The 5,326-nt window shown below is 42.7% G+C and overlaps 1 non-coding gene across 1 annotated transcript; it reads left to right on the forward strand.

Annotated features, from left to right (window-relative positions):
• The first annotated feature begins 1,569 nt into the window (after positions 1-1,569).
• Positions 1,570-1,641, forward strand: TRNAC-GCA (transfer RNA cysteine (anticodon GCA)). The gene has a single exon. It is a non-coding gene; the product is annotated as a tRNA-Cys (tRNA).
• The last annotated feature ends 3,685 nt before the right edge of the window (positions 1,642-5,326 follow it).

Here is a 5,326-nt window from a genome sequence, read left to right on the forward strand (position 1 = left end):
GCTCCAGTCTCTGCCTCCATCTTCCCATGATATTCTTTCTGTGTTTGTGTCTGTCTCCTTTCCTCTTCTTACAGGGACACCAGTGATATTGGATAAGGGCCCACCCTAATGACCTCATCTTGAGCTCATTATATCTGCAAAGACCCTGTTTCCAGATAAGGTCCCATTCACAGGTACCAGAGGTTAGGGTTTCAACGTATCTTTTTAGGTGACCCATTCAATCCAAAGCAGGGACCTTGTCTCTTGGCGAACATGCACAGTGAAGACCACCCTTGAATACCAGAGTTCGTCTCTTAAGTGGGCTATAATATGAAAAATATGGGAAGACATTCATGTGCGAAAGCCAGAATAGGGAGAAGCCACCTGGATTTGAACCCCAACTTCTTGACCTACAGTCCAGTGCCCTAAGCTGTGGCCCCAACACATCAGCAGTTCTTATGGGTCCTTTTCTCCAGTGGGGTCACACTCAGGGCCCACGTTTACTATTAATTCTGCAAGGAGGTCCTGCTGTACTGTAGGCCTTGGGCCTCGATGCCTCTCTAAGATCCTCCTCCATCGTCTCACCCAACACTGTGCAATGACCATCCTTGAACTTTCTTGTCAAGGCTGCACCTGAATCCATTGCTCTTGCTGCCATTTTCACATGGAATTCCTTCCCACCTGCCTTGTTTAAGTAAGCCCTTCAGAACGCAAAGCCCATTTTGAATAGGGAACATGCCATTACCCTAGTTTTGGTCAGGTGTGTAATTTACACCCTCTCCTCTGTATTCCAAGAGCTATTATCATGAATTGCCATGACAGGCATTTCCACTAAACTTTTAGCTCCGGAGGCCGGGAATTGTGTGGTTGTTAGAGTCTGGGACACAGGAGGCACCTACTAGTGCTCACTGAATTAATGCATGAAACTCATCAAGGAATCTGGCTGTGCAGGGCTTCCCATGGCTCTGTTTAGCAGAGGCAGTAGGTTGCTAGTCTTTCTTAATGTGTTCCACTCTACTGAGAATACTGAGAAGCCCCTAGGGCTGCAGTGATGGTCCCCCATGGCCATGTCCTGGCTACTCCTGACTTCTTTTAGAGAACCACTTTTCTCCTCATACTATAGACATATATTCTGAGTGGAAGCAGATATATTCTTAGAAGACCTTACTCCTGAAATGGTTATACCCCTTACATATCGTAATCCTTGGTGGCAGTGGCTGGTCACGGATAGGCACAGAACCCAAGCCAAACCAACCAGAGTCCTTCTCTAGAATTTTTTAGACTCAAGTCTTTTTCTCTCTGGCAATCAAAGTGTGGAGCTATGAACCTACAAATGTTGGAGGCAGGATCTCAGCTGCGTGGAGAGATGGGTTTGAGACATTAAAGCTAACTTAAGAGGGAACCAAAGAATAAAGCTATAGGGAGAGAGTCCTGAGAACATTTGAGTTCCTGGAAGTCAGCTTCTTGTCTGATATTTACATTATATTTTATTTTCTATCAGCCGAAATTTAATCTCTGCCACTTACCATCATGTTAATACAACACGATTCCAAAGCTGAAATAAAATTAATAGGAAACATAATGGCAGCAGGGGGTATAGCTCAGTGGTAGAGCATTTGACTGCAGATCAAGAGGTCCCTGGTTCAAATCCAGGTGCCCCCTAGTTTTCTTCACTTCTAGAATGCATCTTTTGGGAGACAGTATTTGAGACAAAAAAGGAGATGAAGGAGAAACAATGAAAGAAGCTTAAGAAGAGGGAGAAATGGATGCTGGGTAAAAAGAATCAACAACTGTCCACCAGAGGGAGTGATATGGTCAGGCTGAAATCTGAAAAAAAAATACCTAGTTTGGCCCAGCAATGTCTGAGTTGGAGGAGAAGACAGGAAGAGATGCTAGACCACTGCAATAATGATGTGCTGAGCAGAGCTGGACTGAGTATTGTTCCTTCTCAACAATTAGCCTCACTGAAGGTCTAGTCCCAAAGCCCTTGCAATCTCTTGATATGGTTTGGTTCTGTGTTGTCACCCAAATCTCTTGTTAAATTGTAATCCCCAGTGTTGGGGTAGGGATCTAGTGGGGGGTGATTATGGGGCAGATTTTTCCCTTGCTGTTCTTGTGATAGCGAGTGAGTTCTCATGAGATCTGGTTGTTTGAGAGTGTGTAGCACTTCCCCCTTTACTCTCTTTCTTTCCTGTCAGCCATGTGAATATGTGCTTGCTTCTCACACCCCTTCTGCCATGATTGTAAGTTTCCTGAGGCCTTCCCAGAAGAAGCGTGTACATCCCACAGAACTGTGAGCCAATTACACCTATTTTCTTTATAAATTACCCAGTCTCAGGTATGTCTTTATAGCAGTGTGAGAACAAACAAATACACTTCTCTTTCCCTTCCCCCATGCTGTGGACAAAGATATCAACAAGAAAATTTTTCTTTGCTGGTCTGCACATAAGCTCAAGCTCAAAAGAGCTGTTGGCCTGGGGTGCAGAGACCTCTCCTGGAGGCCTGAGACTAGGATGATGATCATGTTGTCCCTTGGGTACTCTGTATATATCTGCATTGGGAACAGTTCTCTGGCCCATGAGCTCCTTGACTGCCAAAACAAAGTCTTCATCAGCTAGGGGTTCACAGAACATGACACAGATTGGAACAGGCAGGAGCTCAATAAATGTTTGTTGAATACATGAACTAGTGATGACCTTTTTAAAAATTTTTACATTTTAAACTCAAGGGGTACATGTACAGATTTGTTACATAGGTATATTGAGTAATGCTGACGTTTGGGCTTCTAATGATCCCATTGCCAAACAGGTAGTTTATTAACCCTTCTCCCCCTCCCTCCCTCTCCCCTTTTGGATTCCCCAATGCTTATTGTTCCCATCTCTCTGTCCATGTGTATCTAATGTTTAGCTCCCACTTATAAGTGAGAACATGTGGTATTTTGTTTTTTGTTTCTGCGTTAACTCACTTAGGATAATGGCCTCCAGCTGCATCCATGTTGCTGCAAATGATGTGATTTCATTCTTTTTTCTGTGACTCTGTAGTATTCCATGGTATATATGTACCACATTTTTTTTTGACAAGGCCTTGCTTTGTCACCCAGGCTGGAGTGCGGTGGTACAATCATGGCAATCATGGGTCTCTGCAGCCTCAACCTCCTGGGCTCAAGCAATCCTCCCACTTCAGGCTTCTGAGTAGCTGGGACTACAGGCATGCACCACCATGCCTGGCTATTTAAAAAAATTTTTTGTAGAGATGGGGGTATCACTATGTTGATTAGGCTGGTCTCAAGCTCCTGGAATCAAGAGATCCTCCTGCCTTGGCCACCCAAAGTGTGGGATTATAAGCATGAGCCACCATGCCTGGCCCCATATTCTCTTTATCCTATCACTGGTGATGGGCACCTGGGTTGATTCCATGTCTTTTTTTTTTTTTTTTGAGACAGAGTCTTGCTCTGTCCCCTAGGCTGGAGTGCAGTGGCACGATCTTGGCTTACTGCAACCTCTCCCTCCCAGGTTTAAGCAATTCTCCCGCCTCAGCCTCCCAAGTAGCTGGGATTAGAGGCACCTGCCATCATCCCGGCTAAGTATTGTATTTTTAGTAGAGACAGGGTTTCATCGTGTTGGCCAGGCTGGCCTTTGACTCTTGACCTCAGGTGATCTGCCTGCCTTGGCCTCCCAAAGTGCTGGAATTACAGGCATAAACCACTGCACCCGGCCTTCCATGTCTTTGCTATTGTGAATAGTGCTGTGATAAACATACAAGTGAAGGTGTCTTTTTGGCAGAACGATTTATTTTCCTTTGAGTATATACCCAGTAGTGGGATTGCTGGGTTGAATGGTAATTCTCTTTGTAGTTCTTTGAGAAATCTCCAAATTGCTTTCTACAGGGGCTGAACTAATTTACCTTCCCACCAATAGTGTATAAGCATTCCTTTTTCTTTGCAACCTTGTCAACATCTGTTATTTAAAAATTTTTTAATAATAGCTATTCAGATTGGTGTGAGACGGTATCTCATTGTAGTTTTTATTTGCATCTCTCTGATGATTAATAATGTTGAGCATTTAAAAAACATGTTTGTTGGCTACTTGTATGTCTTCTTTTGAGAAGTGTCTGATCATGTCCTTTGCCAACTTTTTAATGCAGTTGTTTGTCTTTTTCTTATTGATTTCTGTTTCTCATAGATTCTGGATATTAGACCCTTGTTGGATGCATAGTTTGCAAATATTTTCCCCCGTTTGGTAGCGTGTCTACTCTGTTAATAGTTTTTTTTTGTTTTTGTTTTTGTTTTTTGCTGTGCAGAAACTCTTTAGTTTAATTAGGTCCCACTAGTCAATTTTTTGTTTTTGTTGCATTTGCTTTTGAGGACTTAGTCATAAACTCTCTGCCTAGGTCAATGTCTAGAAGAGTATTTCCTAGGTTTTCTTCTAGAATAAGACATTTAAGTCTTTAATCCATCTTGAGTTAATTTGTGTTTATGGCAAGAGGTAGGGGTCCAGTTTCATTCTTCTGCATGTGGTTAGCCAGTTTTCCCAGCACCACTTACTGAATAGGCTATCCTTTCCCCATTAAAAAAAAAATCTATTTTGCTGAAGATCAATTGGTTATACATGTGGCTTTATTTCAGTGGTCTCTATTCTGTTCCATTGGGTTATGTGTCTATTTTTGTACCAGTACTGTGCCATTTTAGTTACTGTAGCCTATACCATAGTTTCAAGTTGGGTAATGTGATGCCTCCACCTTTGCTCTTTTTACTTAGGATTGCTTTGGCTACTTGGGCACTTCTATGGTTCCATATGAATTAAGTTAAATTTATTTATTTATTATTTATTTTTAAGACAGGGTGTTGCTCTGTCACCTAGGCTGGAGGGCAGTGGCAAAATTTTGGCTCACTGCAACCTCCACCTCTTGGGCTCAAGTGATCCCTGCACCTCAGCCTCCTGAGTAGCTGGGACTACAGGTGCACACAACCATGTCCAGCTAGTTTTTGTATTCTTTGTAGAGATGCGGTTTCACCATGTTGCCCTGGCTGGCCTGACACTCCTGGGCTCAGGCAATCCACCCACCTCAGCCTCCCAAAGTGCTGGGATTATAAGCATGAGCCACAACACCTGGCCCCATATAAATTTTAGAATAGTTTTTTCTAACTCTGTGAAAAATGATGTTGGTAATTTGATAGGAATAACATTAAATCTGTAGATTGCTTTGGGCAGTATGGCCATTTTAATGATATTGATTCTTCTAATCCATGAAGATGGAATATTTTTTCCATTTGTTTGTGTCATCTGATTTCTTTTAACAGTATTTTGTAGTTCTCTTTGTAGAGATCTTTCAACTCCTTGGCTAGATG

The sequence above is a fragment of the Gorilla gorilla genome, chromosome 6 (assembly GCF_029281585.2).
Source record: "Gorilla gorilla gorilla isolate KB3781 chromosome 6, NHGRI_mGorGor1-v2.1_pri, whole genome shotgun sequence".
Classification (NCBI taxonomy): Eukaryota; Metazoa; Chordata; class Mammalia; order Primates; family Hominidae; genus Gorilla; species Gorilla gorilla.